At 39.7% G+C, this 18,482-nt stretch overlaps 1 protein-coding gene and 1 pseudogene across 1 annotated transcript in view; both read right to left on the bottom strand.

The window, feature by feature from the left end:
- The window catches only part of LOC132362974 (zinc finger protein 709-like), a 45,946-nt gene extending 39,707 nt beyond the window's left edge, over nt 1-6,239 (bottom strand). Inside the window, exon 1 of the mRNA XM_059918217.1 lies at nt 6,156-6,239. The gene's annotated coding sequence lies outside the window, so the exon portion shown is untranslated. The remainder of the gene's footprint in view (nt 1-6,155) is intronic.
- LOC132362975 (zinc finger protein 791-like) lies at nt 4,103-17,134 on the bottom strand (annotated as a pseudogene).
- Nucleotides 17,135-18,482: the final 1,348 nt, after the last annotated feature.

Below are 18,482 nucleotides of genomic sequence, written 5' to 3'. Positions count from 1 at the left end.
AAGAAAAATACCATATGATATCACTTATATGTAGAATCTAAAATATGACAAATGCACTTATCTACGAAACAGAAACAGACTCACAGATACAGAGAACAGACTTGTGGTTGCCAAGGGGGAGGGGATTGGTGAGAAGGGAAGGATTGGAGTTTGGGATTAGCAGATGCAAACTATTATATATAGAATAGATAAACAACAAGGACCTACTGTATAGCACAGGGAACTATATTCAATAACCTGTGATAAACTATAATGGAAAAGAATATGAAAAAGAATGTCTGTGTGTGTATACATATATATGTATATATGTGACTAACTTTCCTGTACAGCAGAAATTAACGCATTGTAAATTAACTATACTTCAATAAAATAAATTCAAAAAGTAAAATTTCCTTAGTATATGAAAATAAAAAAAGAGTACAGTCTCTGAGAAAGAAAGATGTGATTGGAACAGAGGTTCTGTCTTTCTCACCTGCTAGGTTTATGTTCTCTCACAATTTACCTAAACTTATAGGTCTTAGTTGAGTCATAAAGGAGATATTAAAAATATTATGTGGTATACTAAGAAGTGAATTCATATGTTTTAACTGAGGTGCTTTATAGTAAATGGTGTGTAATACACTGTGGGAAACACATCAATATTTAGATAACAAGTAGGAAAGGCAGAAGCTGTTCCATAGGACCAGGAGTTGGCCTGCATTCACTGCAAGGTCCAGTCTTATCCTGTTGAAGAGATAAGGTACACAGGGACCATGACAAATCAAGACAAGAATAAGGGTGTTTTGTAATCATGTCTCTAAAAATGATAAAAGTGACAATTCCAAATTATAGAAATGACCAATATATCCCTCTTCTTACTAATATGACTGATTAGGGCTTCTCATGAATTAAGTTTAGTTCCACTACATTGTTTTTGTCTTCTAGAAAGGTTTACGATTACCAATGACAAAATAAGTTTACCTCCTCATAGCACTCAATACACAAAAACATCTTGGTACCTTGAATAGCAATCGAATCATCCAATATGAGCCAAAATCCTTCAAAAGTCCTAGCAACCTTTTATGTTACACCCCGCAGTCATGTGTACTTGTGGTCATTCTGCTTATTAGAATTCATTACACCCGCCTCTTTGACTTTAGGTATGATCCTGAGGATCAATGGAAGGATGACACCAAAAAAACCCATGATCTATGTTTTTGGTATTAAGAATGAATGAGAAATTAGTTTCATGATAAAATTAACTATAAGAGAATAAAAAATAAAATTTGCCTGAGAGAAAAAATACCTGAACTTATATGTAAACAATAAAATTGACTCAATGTATAATGATTAAATGAAGAAAACTGCAAAGATCATTTGAAAACCTATAATTAACATGAGATATATTAATATATCCTCTCAGGAAATGAAAATTTGTTAGCATACTACGGCTTAGAAAAGTTTATGAAACAACTACAGAAGCATTTGTTCGACAAAAAAATGTACATACTCTTAATCACATACAATCAAACACAACTGAAAACATATTGAGGGATTATATTTAGCTATAAGTAACAGAAAACACCCAGTCTTCTCCATATGAGGAAGATGCTTATTCTCACACTGAAGGACTGAGTCAAGGCAGCCACTGCACAATGCAGCAGAGAAACAAACTCCCATGTCTTTCTTTTTGGTTGCACCACTGTGAATGTCATGGTGAATCAGGAAAACATACTCACTAGCACTGTTAACAATATAAGGTGTTTCCTATACAAGTTAGACTTTACACAGATATAGTCTAGAGGACAGGGTAAATACTCCCAACCATGAAAGTCTGAATTAGTTTCCTGGTGGATACATGAGGTCTTACAAAAAAAATCCAAACTCTCATGAATCTTTGAGGTGGAACTAGTGAAGACATCAGTGGAAAGCTACACCACTAAGAAAATGGAAATGAAATAGCTGATCATCGTTTTGAGTACACTCTTCACTGGAAGGAAAAATAATCTGGAAAATGGGCTAGAAGATTGCTTTCTCAAAGCTCCTATGTATCTGTCTCTCCCTCTGCTGGCTACAAAGTCTGAGTAATGCCTCCTTTGCTTCTGCCTTCCAAATCTCATGCAAGTAAGGCTATTGGTAAATTCTGACAAGGAACCATAAAGAGGATGGATTCTGGAAAATCTAGTTCCTTAAATTACTCTGGATATCTCCAACTCCAGATTCTTTGTCCCATCACAGGCCCTCTTCTTTTTTTTCTTTGCCATGCTGCATGGCTTGTGGGATCTTACTTCCCCGACCAGGGATTGAACACAGGACCATGCCTGGGTTCACTCGGTGAAAGCGCAGAGTCCTAACCACTGGAGTACCAGGGAATTCCCACAGGCCACTCTCCTTAATTCAAAGTCTATTCACCAAATTATAGTCAGAAGGAAAGATATAAAGCAAAGGCCCAAATATGAAAATAATAATTCACAGGAAACTATATTCTTTCATAAATGAGGCATACATAAATATTTATTCAACTGTTTACTAGTATGGAAAATGGAAAAAGACTCTTATACCTGTCACCCTAAAAAAGGAGCTTTTCAGTAAGAAAGGTAGACTATACCTAATAAACTAGAGATATCAAGGAACTTTCACAAGGCCAGTAGGAAAATCCCAACAAATACCACACTGTCATTTTTCAATGGCACTTAACACAGAACAAATAAAATGTTATTAAAAAATTAAACCTAACTGCATATTAGAAATACACTTCAATTTACCCATCAGTTCAAGAGGCTTCAAAATACAAAGAGAAAATATTATTAACTCATTTAACAAAAAAGAACTACCAATTAATCTTACGTATTACTATTGAAAGGCAACTCACAGAATTACCTCACCTCAATCGCCGTTTCTAAAAGTAATTGGTAGGCAGGTATAAAATAAGCTACAGGGATGTATGGTACAAACAAGGAATACAGTCAATATTTTATAATAACTACAAATGGAGTATAACCTTTAAGAATTGTGAATAACTATATTGTATGCCTGTAACATCTAATATTGTACAGCAACTATACTTCAATAAAAATAAAAATAAAAATAAAATAATAAAAACAATAATTGGTAAAAATCCACAGTCCAATGATGTCCTTTAATAAAGAGGCTGGGCTTCCCTGGTGGCGCAGTGGTTGAGAATCTGCCTGCTAATGCAGGGGACACGGGTTCGAGCCCTGGTCTGGGAAGATCCCACATGCCACGGAGCAACTAAGCCCGTGAGCCACAACTACTGAGCCTGCGTGTCTGGAGCCTGTGCTCCGCAACAAGAGAGGCCACGATAGTGAGAGGCCCGCGCACCGCCATGAAGAGTGGCCCCCACTTGCCACAACTAGAGAAAGCCCTCGCACAGAAACAAAGACCCAATACAGCCAAAAATAAATAAATAAATAAATTAAAAAACAAAAACAAAAACAAAAAAAAAAACTCTCAGCAAACCAAGAATTGAAGGAAAACTTCCTCAACCTGATAAAGGACAGCTATGAAAAACCTTCAGTTAACATTAAAAAAAAAAAAAAAAAAGAGGCTTAGCAAACATATTTAAATTTTTATAATTCTTTCATATTGAAATTTTTCTTACGCTTTATACATAGATTAATTTCCAGCAAGTTTTCTAATGTTACCCACATTTTTATTTTCTTTTCCATGAGAGTTTTATCATGTAGGGATGGGGTCAAATGAAGTCTTTCCCACGTTGTTTACATTCAAGAGTATTTATCCAGTGACTCCTTTCATGCCTTCAGGATGAACTGGGATGACTAAAGTCTTTCCCACATTCTTCACATCTGTATGGTTTCTCTCCAGTGTGCAGTCTCATATGTCTTTGAAAGTTTATGTGATAAATGAAAGCTTTCCCACATTTATCACATTCAAAGGGTTTCTTTCAGGACTTCCCTGGTGGCACAGTGGTTAAGAATCCACCTGCCAATGCAGGGGACACGGGTTTGAGCCCTGGTCCGGGAAGATCCCACTTGCTGCGGAGCAACTAAGCCCGTGTGACACAACTACTGAACCTGCGCTCTAGAGCCTGCAAGCCACAACTACTGAAGCCTGCGCACCTAGAGCCCATGCTCCGCAACAAGAAGCCACTGCAATGAGAAACCCGTGCACCGCAACGAAGAGTAGCCCCTGCTTGCCACAACTAGAGAAAGCCCACGCGCAGCAACAAAGACCCAACGCAGCCAAAAATAAAAGAATAAAAATGTTTAAAAAAATAAATAAATAAAATAAAGGGTTCCTCTCTAGTATGAATTCTTTCATGTACTTGCACATAACTGGAACAACTGAAGCCTTTACCACATATTTTACATTCATACGGTTTCTCTCCAGTGTGTCTCCTTTCATGTACTTGAAATGAACTGGGAGAAAAGAATGTTTTCTCACATTCCTTACATTTATAAGGTCCATCTCCAGTGTGAATGATCATGTGTGCTCAGAAGCTAGAAAGAGGAAGAAAGGCTTTTCCACACTGCTTACATTCATAGTGTTTCTCTCCTTTGTGAGTCCTCTCGTGTGTATGTAAGGAACTATGGTATCTGTAGGCTTTCCCACATGCCTTACATTGATAGGGTTTCTCTCCAGTATGAATTCTTCCATGTCTTTGAAGAGAACTGGGGCAACTGAATGCTTTGGTACATTTTTTACATTCGTATGGTTTCTTGCCACTGTGATTTCTTTCATGTATTTTGAAACCTAGATGAGAATTGAAAGCTTTACCACATTCATTACATTCGTAGGGTTTCTCTCCAGTGTGATTTCTTTCATGTATTTTTAAACCTCAAAGGGAAATATAAGCCTTACCACATTGCTTACATTCATAGAACTGCTCTACTGTGCCAGTTCTGTCATGTGTTTGATATCTATAGGCTCTTCCAGAGTGTTTACACTGATAGGGTTTCTCTTCAGTGTGAGTTCTTTCATGCACTCAAAGTGTAACTGGAACAACTGAGGGCTTTCCCACGTTCCTTACATTTATAAGGAGCACCTCCAGTATGCGTTATCACGTGTCTTCGAAGGGTTTTGAGACACATAATAAAAGCTTTCCCACAGTCTTTACATTTATACATTTTCTCTCCATTGTGATTTTTCATGTTTTTTAAAACACTGCAGATAACTAAAGGCTTTCCCACATGCCTTACATTTATACGTCTTCTCTCCATATTTCTGATACTCATATGGTTTGTGTTCAGTGTGACATCTCATATGTCTATTAAGGGATGAATGACACGTAAAATTTTTTCACATGCACCGTATTCATGTGGTTTTACTCCAGTAGTTTTCTTGTTCAGACTGAGATTTGGAATAAGGCTGAAGTTTTCTCCACGTGGACCACCCTCTTTATTTTCACAGAGTGCCTCAACCATATGACTTCTGTAAATAATGAGAAGCACACTGTTAATTATTTCTTTATTAATGATTTTATACTTATATTTATTATGATTTATAGGGATAGTGTAGAGTTTCTCCCTCGCCTGAATTGTTTGAAATTGAATATACTGAATGCTCTGCAAGAGGACTTCACCCTTGAAACTATTTAAACAGTAACATTCATACGTAGGGTTTACTAATACTGTTTCCAAGAGAAATATTTTGCAAACACTGAACAACTATGTCACATTTCAGACAGTATTTTGGGGGAAATTTTTCTTTCTTTTTTTTTTTTGAAAACTTTCTAATAAATACATTTAAAGCAGGGATGGGATTATTTGTTGTTTGCTTCTATTTATTTATTTATTTATTTAACATCTTTATTGGAGTATAATTGCTTTACAATGGTGTGTTAGTTTCTGTGTTTACTTCTTGTTAAATTTTCATAACATACTAGGATGCTCACATGAGACACTGCTTCTCATTGTGAGTGCAACTCAGCTTAGTTTTCTCTCCTGGTTTTTGTACTGATCTTCAATGACATGATCTTCCCATGTTTTTCCTAAAATGTAGACCCAGAATAATTCCAAAGTATTAGAAGTTACAGAAAAACTATTAGAGTCTAGGTCCATGCCTACAGCTGTGACCATGTCTAGTTTGCTTACCAACATTCTTCCTTTTCCACGTTCCACATCTTGGAAAAATGTCGGTGGGCAAGAAAAACTCATTCTCAAACTGACAAAGTGAAGGAATGTTGTCATCCTTACCTACTGAGGCCGGGTTCCAGAAGATTTCCCGCATCACATCTCTGTAGTTTCTTCTGTGAAGGATCCAGTAAAGCCCACTCTTCCAGGGTGAAGTTCACAGCCACATCCTCAAAAGCTACTGAGTCCTAAAAATATCCCAAATAAGTGTACAGTCAGATGCGTGACACTGACAGCACTAGACATCTATACTCCATTTATAGGAGGGCTATGTATGAGTCTGTCTTCTCCAAACATTTATCTATGACTTTTATCTAACTATGATCATCAAAAGCTTACTCTCTGTCCACACTTACTCCTTCGTAAGTTTTTTGGTTTTTTTTTCCCGCCATGCTCTGTGGCACACAGGATCTTAGTTCCTCGACCAGGGATCAAACCCGGACCCCCTGCAGTGGAAGCACAGAGTCCTAACCTCTGGACCAACAGGGAAGTCCTACTCCTTTGTTAAGTTTAATGGCATCATGAACACATGCAAGTTATTTACACATTTTTACTGTGATCACATTACATCTCATTTCTCTCTAATGGCATGGTGTGCAGCATGTTGGGAAATGGTTGGGAAATGCTATAGGAATGAAACAAATATTATCATTTTAAGACCACTAATTCCTTGTGAGAAAGATTCTTTCATCTTCTTCCTTATCACCCCACCATTCACAGCACTCCATGAGGCAAAGGGTCAAATCTGCATGAGGTTTCAATAAATAAAAACACAGTGAAGAACTGGAAGCTTTTTCTAGTCCCATTACCCAACATGAGAGTCCAGGAGGCCTGTAGAAATCAAACTTGTAACAAAGCCCAGCTGGTCACACTGTCCTAAAGTCCTCCAGGCCATTAGAAGTAATCAGAGGCAGCTGCCTGAATGTAAATATTCCTGTGGGGAAGTGTTGCTTTTAACTTGTGTAATATTTGTCACAGACACAATTCTTCACTTTTCCCCCTGATTTGATAGGTTAAAACATTATTTGAAACTTAGAGCTCAGACGTGAGGAAGAGGCATGACAACTTAGAATGAAAGAATCCCTGAACTCATGTGCCTTGGGGCTGCTTCCAGGCATTTTTTAGAACAGCTAATGAGACGATGTACCAAAAGGTCTCTTTCCAGTCAATACTGAACGGTGCATCCTGGTCCTTGTTGCACTTGAGGAACAGGTTAAGAGCTGCAGATTGCAAGTTCACTGAAGTCCACATGGCTTGATGGTAAATTAGCCCATGATTATAAAATATGTAAAAATGTCAGCAGTGCTTTCTTCCAAAAGAATATAAAATCTCCATTCTCCAATTTCAGGAAAGCTATTCCCAACCAGCCAATGTAGATGGTGTCCTGCTAACTTCCAGTCTGGAATTTAGGGAACTTAGAATATGTCATTCTCGGTCTCACAAGAAGAAAATGAAAAATCTTGAAATGAACAACTCTTCTTAGATCCATGAGTGCACTGAGGTCAAAGGGCAAGCCAGTGTCTCCAAAATTGGGACAGAGAAAAGGAAGATGGAATTTTGAAACGTGCCCCAAATATTCTGTTCCTAATAAAGCCTATACTGACAAAAAAGTCTATTTATTTATTAGACCAGAATCTAATACAAAGACAAAAAAGAACAAAAAATACAGAATACAACATCCATGAACCCCAGGACAATGTTCTTGAACAGAATGTTTAAAATACACATAATGCTAATACATGAAGGAAAAAACAGAAAGAAACAGAAAAAATAAGTGAATTAATAAACACCAAAATTTTGGACTTCCCTGTTGGTGCAGTGGTTAAGAAACTGCCTGCCAGTGCAGGGGACACGGGTTTGAGCCCTGGTCCAGGAAGATCCCACATGCAACGGAGCAACTAAGCCCGTGTGTCACAGCTACTGATCCTGCGCTCTAGAGCCCGCAAACCACAACTACTGAAGCCCGGGGGCCTAGAGCCCGTGCTCCACAAGAGAAGCCACCGCAATGAGAAGCCCGTGCACTGCAACGAAGAGTAGCCCCCACTCCCCGCAACTAGAGAAAGCTCGCACTCAGCAACAAAGACCCAACACAGCCAAAAAAATAAATAAATAAATAAATAAATAAATAAACCCAGGAAAAAAAAACACCACCAAAATTTCTTAAAATTAATGACAGACTGCAAACTGTAGATACAGGAACACTAAATATGAAAACATCAGAAGTGGACACCCAAGTACAGTTGACCCTTGAACAACATGGGTGTGAACTGTATGGGTCCACCTATATGTGTATTTTTTCAATAAATATACAGTCAACCCTCCATACTTATGGATGTGGATCCCAAGAATATGGAAGGCCAACTATGGGACTTGAGCATCCATGGATTTCAGTATCCGTGGCAGATTCTGGAACCAATCCCTCAAGGGCACCAAGGGACGGCTATATATCATATTCAAACTAGTGAAAAATCAAAGACAAAAAGAATATACTGAAAGAAGCCAGAGAGGAAAACACTTCTTAGGTACAGAGAAACAAAAATTTGAATTAATCGGACTTCTTTTCAGACATTGTGCAAACAAGAACAGAATGGCACAAAATATTTAAAGTTTTGAAATTAAAAAAAAACACTCCTAGAATTTTAAAAAATTAATTAATTAATTAATTTATTTTTGGCTGTGTTGGGTCTTCATTGCTATGCGTGGGCTTTCTCTAGTTCTGGCGAGTGGGGGCTACTCTTCGTTGCGGTGCGCGGGCTTCTCATTGTGGTGGCTTCTCTTGTTGTGGAGCACAGGCTCTAGGTGCATGGGCTTCAGTAGTTGTGGCAAGCAGGCTCAGTAGTTGTGGCTCGCAGGCTCTAGAGTGCAGGCTCAGTAGCTGTGGCAAACTGGCTTAGTTGCTCCGTGGCATGTGGGATCTTCCCAGACCAGGGCTCGAACCCATGTCCTCTGCATTGGCAGGCAGATTCTTAACCACTGCGCCACCAGGGAAGCCCACTCTCCTAGAATTGTGTTAAGCAAAATCATTCTTCAAAAATAAAGAAGAAATAAGGGGGACTTCTCTGGTGGTCCAGTGGCTAAGACTCCATGCTCCCAATGCAGGGGGTCTGGGTTCGATCCCTGGTCAGGGAACTAGATCCCACATGCTGCAACTAAGAGTTTGTATGCCGCAACTAAAGATCCTGCATGCTGCAACTAAAGATCCCGTATGCTGCAATGAAGATCCCATGTGCCGCAACTAAGAACCGACGCAGCCAAGTAAATAAATATTTTTTAAAAAAGAAGAAATAAGGACCTTCTGAGACAAAAATTGGGGGAATTTGTCATTAGTACACCTACTTTGAATGAATATTCAAAAATTCATCAGAAAAAATGTAAATGACAACAGTGGAGGATTATAAAAGGAATAAAGGATGGTAAAATATCTTTGATATTTACTGTCATTAATGTAACAGATGGTACTTTGTTCAAAATAATATTAGCAACAATGTATTTGGTAATAATAAGCTTATAGATAAGTGAAATAAATGACAGCAATGTGACAAGGGATAGGGAAGGGGGAATTGGGAATAGTGTGGTATGAGCTACTTGTACAACCAGTGAAGTGGTATAATAGTACAGACACACCTTGAAGTTATTTTGGGCTTGGTTCCAGACCACCGCGGTAAAGTGAATATTGCAATGAAGCCACTCACATGAATTTTTTGGTTTCCCAGTGCATATAAAAGTTATATAAACACTATACTGTAGGGAATTCCCTGGTGGTCCAGTAGTTAGGACTTGGTGCTTTCACTGCCAAGGGCCCAGGTTTAATCCCTGGTCGGGTAACTAAGATCCCACAAGCTGCGTGGTGCAGCCAAACAACAAACAAACGAAAAACTATACTTTAATCTGTTAAGTTGCAATTACATTATGCCTAGAAAAAATGAACACACCTTAATTAAAAGATAATGCTGTTAGAAAAATGGTGCCAATAGCTTGCCTGCCATAGGGTTGCTACAAATGCAATATCTGCAAAGTGCAATAAAGCAAAGCATAGTAAAATGAGGTATGCCTATACGTGACAGAGGATGTGGCTTAGTTGTAAATGTACACTGCAAACTCAAAGGCAACCACAAAAAATATTTTTTTAAAATGTGTTATTGATATACTAAGAGCAGATAAAAAAAATGAATCATGTAAATTGCTCAATTAAAGCCAGAGAAGGCAGGAAAAAGGTGGAAGACAGAAACAAAAAACAAGGACAAGCGACTTCCCTGGTGGCACAGTGGTTAAGAATCCACCTGCCAATGCAGGGAACACGGGTTCAAGTCCTGGTCTGGGAAGATCCCACATGCCATGGAGCAACTAAGCCTGTGCTCTAGAGCCCGTGGGCCACAACTACTGAGCCTGTGTGCCACAACTACTGAAGCCCGCATGCCTAGAGCCAGTGCTCCACAACAAGAGAAGCCACCACAATGAGAAGCCTGCGCACCGCAATGAAGAGTAGCCCCCACTAGCCACAACTAGAGAAAGCCCACGTGCAGAAGACCCAACACAGCCAAAAATAAATAAATAAATAAAAATTAAACAAACAAACAAACAAAAACAAGGGCAAGAAAGAGAAAACAGTAACAGGTGTGGTAAATATTCATCTGACCTGATCAACAACTTTAATCATCAATGTTCTCAATACAGTTGAAAGACAGATACAGTAATATCAGATTTAAAAAATCACAGTTATATGTTGCCTATAAGAAACCCACTTTAGGGATTTCCCTCGTGGTCCAGTGGCTAAGACTCCATGCTCACAATGCAGGGGGCCCGGGTTTGATCCCTGGTCAGGGAGCTAGATCCCACATGCTGCAACTAAGAGTTTGCGGGCCACAACTAAAGATTCCACATGCTGCAACTAAAAGATTTCGCATGCCGCAACTAAAAATTCTCACATGCTGCAACTAAAGACCCCACATCCCACAACTAAAGATCACGCATGCTGCAACAAAGATCCCACGTGCTGTAACTAAGACCAGGCGCAGCCAAATAAATAAATAAATATTTTTAAAAAAGAAACCCACTTTATTTTTTAAATTTATTTATTTTTAAAATATTTTATTTTTCATTTATTTTTTATTTTTGGCTGCATTGGGTCTTCGTTGCTGTGCATGGGCTTTCTCTAGCTGTGGCGAGCGGGGGCTGCTCTTCCTTGTGGTGTGTGGGCTCTAGGCACGCAGGCTTCAGTAATTGTGTCACGTGGGCTTAGTAGTTGTGGTTTGCAGGCTCTAGAGCGCAGGCTCAGTAGTTGCGGCACACGGTCTTAGTTGCTCCGCGGCATGTGGGATCTTCCTGGACCAGGGCTCGAACCCGTGTCCCCTGCATTGGCAGGCGGATTCTTAACCACTGCGCCACCAGGGAAGCCCAAGCAACCCACTTCAAATATATAAAGACTCAGATGAAAGGTAAAGGAATGGAGAAAAATGTCCCACGCCAACACTAATGAAGGAAAGCTGGTGTAGGTGTATGAATTTCAGACAATGCAGATTTCTGACCAAGGAAAACTCACAGATGAAGAGGGCATTACATAAAGTCAAAGGGGCCCATTCTCCATGAAGGCATAGCAATCCTTCATGTGTACATGCATAACAACAGAGGGGCATTAGAATGCATGGAGAAAGGAGCTGATAGAATGCAAGGAGAAACAGATGAATCCACTACTATAGCGGAAGACTTCAATGCCCCCTTACCAAGAATTATAAATTCCAGCAGGAGAAAATCAGGACAGTTAAACTGATCAGCACAATAAAACAACTGGATTTAACTGTGATCTATGGAATACTTAATGCAATAACGGCAGATATACATTCTTCTTAAGTTCACATGGAACGTTCACCAAGACAGACTACACTTTGTAACACAAAACACACCTTAACAAACTGAAAGGAAAGAAACCATACGAAATATGCTCTCAGTCCACATTGACATATTCTAGAGATAAATAACAGGAAGATAGCTGGAAACCCCTAACATACATGGCAATTCAATAACAGAATTCTAATAATATGTGGGATCACAGAAGAAGTCTTAAGAGAGGCTATTTTGTGACTAAAGGAAATGAAAATACACCTTATTAAAGGTTGTGGGATGCAGCATAACTAACGTAAAGAGGGAAGTTTAGGCTATCAAATAAATACACTAGAAAAACCCAAAGATCTATATTCAATAACGTAAGCATCTAACTGAGGAAGCAATAAAAATAACAGCAAATTAAAATGGGAGTAAGCAGAAGAAAAGAAACATTAAAAGTTAAAAGAGGAATCAATGTAATTATGGGAAAGCAATAGAGAAAATTAACAAAACCAAAAGCTGGTTCTTTGAAAGATTAATTGAATAAAATTGATAAACATCTAGTCAAGATTACCAGGCAAAGAGGGAAGAAATTATTAATATCAAAAATGAAAGGAGAGGGAAATAAAAAATGAAAAAAGATTTGATACAATCGAACATCCACTATGATAATAAACTAATAATAGAAGGGAACTCTCTGTTTTTTAAAAAAAATCTACACAACACTTGTAGTTAATATCGTACTTAATGGTAAGAAACTGGATGCTTCACAGGGAATATAAGAACAGAGCAAGGAAGCATCTATCCAACATTGTACTGGAAGCTCTGGCCAATGCAGTAAGACATGAAAAGAAAATAAAAGGTACGTAGACTGGTAAGCAAGAAATAAGACTGTCTTTGTTCTATATGACATGATTTTCTATGTAAAACATCTGATAGCATCCACAACAAACAGACATAACTCTGGGAATTAATAAAAGTGTACAGCAAGGCTGAAGAATATAAATATCAATTGCTTTCCTATAAACACACAAAAAATGTATTCAACTGATCTTTGACAAAGAAGTAAAGGCAATTCAATGGTCAAAAGAAAACTTTAAAAAAAAATAGTGATGGAAATAATGGATAGCCACATACAAAGCACACACACACTCACATATATACACACAAAAGGAAGGTAAACACAAGCCTTCCACAAAAATTAACTCAAAATAGATCAGAGATCTAAATGTGAAATGCAAAAGTAAAAACTCCTAGATATAACATAAGAGAAAATCTAGGTGACCTTGGCTGTAGTGATGACTTTTCAGATACAACACCAAAAAACCAAAAAATCCACAAAGAAAAAAAAATGTTTTACTTCTTTAATATGAAAAACTTGTGTCCTGGGAAAGTGTTAAGAAAGGTCACAGACAAGGTGAAAATCTTTGTAAATATCTGATAAATGACTGGTATTCAAAATATACAAAGAACTCTTAAACTCAACAGTAAAAACACCAACAACCCAGTTAAAAATGGGCTAAAGATCAGAACAGACACCTCACTAAAGAAAATATGCAAATGGGAAATAAGCAGTATGAAAACATGCTCAACATATGTTCTTGGAGAATTACCAAAAAAGAGGGAGAAAGAGATGTCCCTACACACTTATACATGGCTAAAATGAAAAGACTCAGAACACCAGATACAGCCAAGATGTGAAGCTGCAGGTAATCCTCACTCACTGCTGGTGGGAACAGAATTTGGTATGCCTACGTTGGAAGATAGGAATTTTATGTCAAAACTAATTATACTAATTATACTCTTATATAGTAAGATCCAGCAATCACACCTTGGTATTGACCTAAGTGAGCTGAAACCTTATATTTGCAAAAAACCTGCATATGAATGTTTGTATGCACTTTATTCATAATTGCAAGAGTTAGAGGTAAACAAGATATCCTTCAAGAGTCAAATGGATAAACAATCAGTGGCATATCCATACGATAAAATATTGTTCAGTAAAAAAAAAGAGAAAGAAATGAGGTATCAAGCCATGAAAACACATGGAGGAAACACAAAAGCATATTGCTAAGTGAAAGAAGCCAACTGACAAGGCTATATACTGTATGATTTCAAATGTAAGACATTCTGAAAAAGACAAAATTACAAGCTAGTAAAAAGATCTTTGGTTGATAAGGATTTGGGGGTTGGAGGGAGAAACGGATGAACCAACAGGTGGAGCTTAAAGGATTTGACGGAAATGAAACTACTCTATATACTACAGAAATGATGGATATATGCCATTAAACATTTGCAACCCCATAGAGCATATAACACAAATAGTCAAGAATAATGTAAACTGTGGACTTTAACACACGAATATGGGTTCAGTAATTGTAACAAATGTACTGTAGTAATACAAGATGTAAAAAGTAGTGCAAACTGTGTGGATGCAGAGGGGTTATTTTTCTACTATGGAAAAGAAGAATTACAGGACCACAATATTCAATAGATAAAGGAATCCAAAGGAAAGAAAAGCAAATATTTGAATCAGCTGAGATAAGCACACCACTTCCCTACAGTTCAAAACGAAAACCCACATTCAGGAAGTTAAACATGTTTTTAAAATTGTGGTCCAGACACTCCTGACTGAGACAGAACCCCTAGAAGTGAGTCTGTCCCTGGTGAAGAAGGGTAGGGACCCAAAAATAAAACTCTGGCAGCTGTACATACTCTTCTCTTGCCTGGCGGTATGCAAGCCCTTCCTCCCCCAGGCTTCCATTCTCACAAGTGAGGAATTTCTCAGCAGTTTCCGACCCAAATGAACTCTCAAATTCCTAAACACTTTGACAAGGAGACAGAACACCAACCTCCACAGACTACCCTGTGCACAAATTACACTGAATGCACCGACATTATGGATATAACACTCAAAAAATTAATGTCTAAAAATGTCGAGGTCTAAAGGAACCACAACTACAACCCCCTCGCCCCCATGTGCACTTGCTTTCCCAGCTTTCCAGGGCTCTGTAGTTTCACTCCTTCCATGGTGGGTGTGACCAGGTAGGAGGTAGGCTCCCCAAGAAGAACCGACTGGACCTTCAAGTACTTCCCTTTGCAGCCTTAAGGAGGCATTAACTTGGGTCGCTGACCACAGTCCTCTACACCCCACTGGAGTTGTTTGGGACCTACTTTTATATTTTAAATGACACAAGCCCAGTGTTTGAACAATCCAGCAAAATCATTCAAACCCAGTATTTTTGCAGACAGGAAGGAAGAAAATCATAAGGCACTTTTACTAGTTCAACCAGAAAACCCCAAATATCTATTTATTTATAAAAGAAGGCATCAGTTAATTATCATTTTCACGGTAATACATTGTTTTGTAAATAATTAACCACACTTGAACTCTTCTGATTTTCAAGTCTAAGCCCTGGAATTCCTATTGAAATCATCCAAAAAGAAAGTACGCACCACAGAAACTTACCACACATTCTCAGGGGAAGAAAAAAGTGAAACCACAATCCTTTCTTTTTTTGAGAAAAGAAAGCATAAAGCGCTTTTATTGCAATAATAAAACTTGAAACTCAGATGTAGTGTAGGGGGTGGGGATAGGGGTGGAGGAGTAGGCAGCAGTTTCTCTCACCAGATCACTGCACCGGACAGCAAAAGGGTGAGGGGGGGGGGGGGGAGGCGAAGCCAGGAAACTCTGAGATCAGCAGGGGGAGATGAGCATCAAAAAACAAGAGATGCTGAAGCTGTGATGACCAGCATCATTTTCTTAAGACAACACTCAGGGATTTGTCATGATGGCTGGGGATTCATGGGTGTTAAGTGTCTACAAACAGCAACTTCAATTTAACTTTCAATTAAAGTTCTTAAAATTTACAAGTGGAGCTTGGATAGTTATGAGATTACAAAAATCCTGAATATCCATTAGAAAAACCACAGGATGGGAAAAAAAAAAAAAAGCCAGGTCATGAAGAAGGCTTCAGAGGTCCCTGCTGGCCCAGGGACAGACACCTGGTAGTGTCCAACATCTCAATGAAAACGATCTGATTTCAAAAGGCAGAGGGTTTAAGGGGAGGGTGAAGGTGGGGCAGTGGAGGCAAAGATTCTCCCCCTTCCCACTTTAGTGAAACCACAATTCTTAACAAATGGAATGTAACCCTGGAATATTTTCTTTTGGCTCAAATTCACCTCTTTCTTGTCTCTTCGGAAATCTCTTATATTGTCTTTCAAGCTCTATAAATTAGATACATTTCACCTCTATTGAAAAAGAGAGACTTAAATAAGTGAATAAATCTTTTCAAGGTGACACACCCAGAGGGGGTAGTTCTTACAGGACAGTTCGCCCAGGGAAGTTCCAAAGAAGAACCTCATCAAAGGATTTCCCATAGGATGTCTGTCCCTAGAAAATAAACTTGGAGGAGAAAAGATTTCATACAACGAATTCCAGGTGGTTATTCTCTGCTTTCCTCTCACGTAAAATACCCACAGACAAAAAAAAAAAAAAAAAAAAGCCAACCATGGCTCAGTGTCAAAGGATATACAGTTAAAATACTGGACCTCTTTGAAATGAACCCCGAAAATGGATAGTTGGTAATGCTCTTGTGAATCAGTGTGGGGAAGAGTGTTTTGGGAATGCGGGGAGCGATCTGGAAATTTAGGCATTTGTTGCCAGCTACTCTGGGGGGACAGCATCGTGGATTTGAAATCTTGCTTCCCAAACAGTTGGAAAACTCAGGAGGAAAGTGGTCCCCCTGTGTCAAAAAGGAGAGGCTGGGAACCCACAGACCACAGATCCTTCCACGCACGAACCCCTGGAGACCTAGTCAGTACTGTCCCCTGATGACCCTCCCCGTGGTCACCGCACAATCTGAGGGATACGCGGGGCTGCGGGCACAGAGCTGCCCAGAGAGGCCCCGGGGTCAGGGCCCCAGTCGCCGCGCGCAGTGACAGGACAGGACGCGCGGAGGCCCCGCTACCGGCCCCGCCCCCACGCTGCGAGCCGGAGGGAATGAGGTCTGAGCGGCGCCCGGGGGTGGACTCGGTCCGCAGACTCGGGAGTTGACCGCGGGGAGGCCCGGTCCCGCCACGGCCGGTTCCAACCAGCCTCTCCTCTCCGTCTCCGCACGCCAGGGGGCAGCATACTCACCATTTCTAGGTTTCCTGGGTCCCTCCTAACGACCAGTGCAGATCACAGCGCGAAAGAGACTGTGGCAAAGGAACTAGCAACGGTGAAGGGCACAGAAGAGTCGACCCTGGGGTGGGCCAAAGCGAGTGGATACCACCAAGTCGGGAAGCTGTGTAGCACCACCCACCTGCCCCACCGGCGCCCCTGATTGGACAGACGTATGCCGCGCCCCTTGGTGAAAGCTTTGCTGTGCAGAATCCTCTGTGGCCTGTGGGGAGAGCCTGTCTCCACCTGGCACATTTGATTTTTTTAAATTTTTTTTTAAATTTATTTGGCTGCCTGAGGTCTTAGTGCCGCATGCGGGATCTTCCGTTGTGGCATGTGGGATCTTTCATTGCAGCTCCGTGGGCTCTGTGTTGCGGCGTGCGGGCTTCTCTCTAGTTGTGGTGCGGGGGCTCCAGAGCGTCTGGGCTCCGTAGTTGAAGCACGGGCTCTCTAGCTGTGGCATGCAGGCTCAGTTGCCGCGCAGCATGTGGGATCTTAGTTCCTGGACCAGGGATGGATCCCACGTCCCCTGCATTGGAAGGTGGATTCTTAACCACTGGACCACCAGGGAAGTGCGGGCACATTTGATTTTAAACCGAACTTTTATCTGGTCTGGGCTACTTTTGATTGTGGTAATATACATGCAATAAAAATTTACATTTACATTATTTTTAAAGTATATGGGTAAATATTGTGAAATACATTAACATTGTGAAACCAATCTCTGGAACTATTTTCGTCTTCCAAAACCACAACTCCATACCCATTAGACAACAACTCCTCATTCTCCCTGTCACCCAGCCCCTGGCCAAAAACCATTCTACTTTTTGTCTTTATGAATTTGACTATGCCAGGTAACTCATACAAGTGGAATCATACTGTGTTTCAACTTTTTTGACAGGCTGATTACACTTAGCATAATGTCCTCAAGGTTCATCCATGTTGTAGCAGGTGTCAGATTTGCTTTCTTTTAAAAGCCTAACAACACTCTGATGTGTGTATGTGCCTCATTTCTTTGATCCATTCAACTGTTGATGGATGCTTGAGTTACCTCCACCTTTTGGTTATTGGGAATAATGCTTAATTGATATACTGTATTCTTGTGTTAATCCAATAAACTCTTTAAATTTTTGCTTAACTTAGTGTGGAGTGCTTATTTGCCAGTGAATCCTATGAACCTGACATGAAAGTAAAACTTTCAGTGAAACATGGTGCTAAACCCCTTTAGATTTTTCTTCTCTACAAAACTTTTGATCTTTCCATGAAATTTAAATGAAAGCCTTACCAGGTAGAGTATTCTTGGTTGTAGATTTTTCTCTTCAGCACCTTAAACATATTGTGGCACTCCCTTCTGTCCTGCAGAGATTCTGCTGAAAAGTCAGCTGATAGCCTTATGGGAGTTGCCT

Source organism: Balaenoptera ricei, chromosome 3, assembly GCF_028023285.1.
Source record: "Balaenoptera ricei isolate mBalRic1 chromosome 3, mBalRic1.hap2, whole genome shotgun sequence".
NCBI lineage: Eukaryota > Metazoa > Chordata > Mammalia > Artiodactyla > Balaenopteridae > Balaenoptera > Balaenoptera ricei.
The sequence above is the reverse complement of the archived record's forward strand: the minus strand, read 5'-3'. Positions and strand labels throughout refer to the sequence as shown.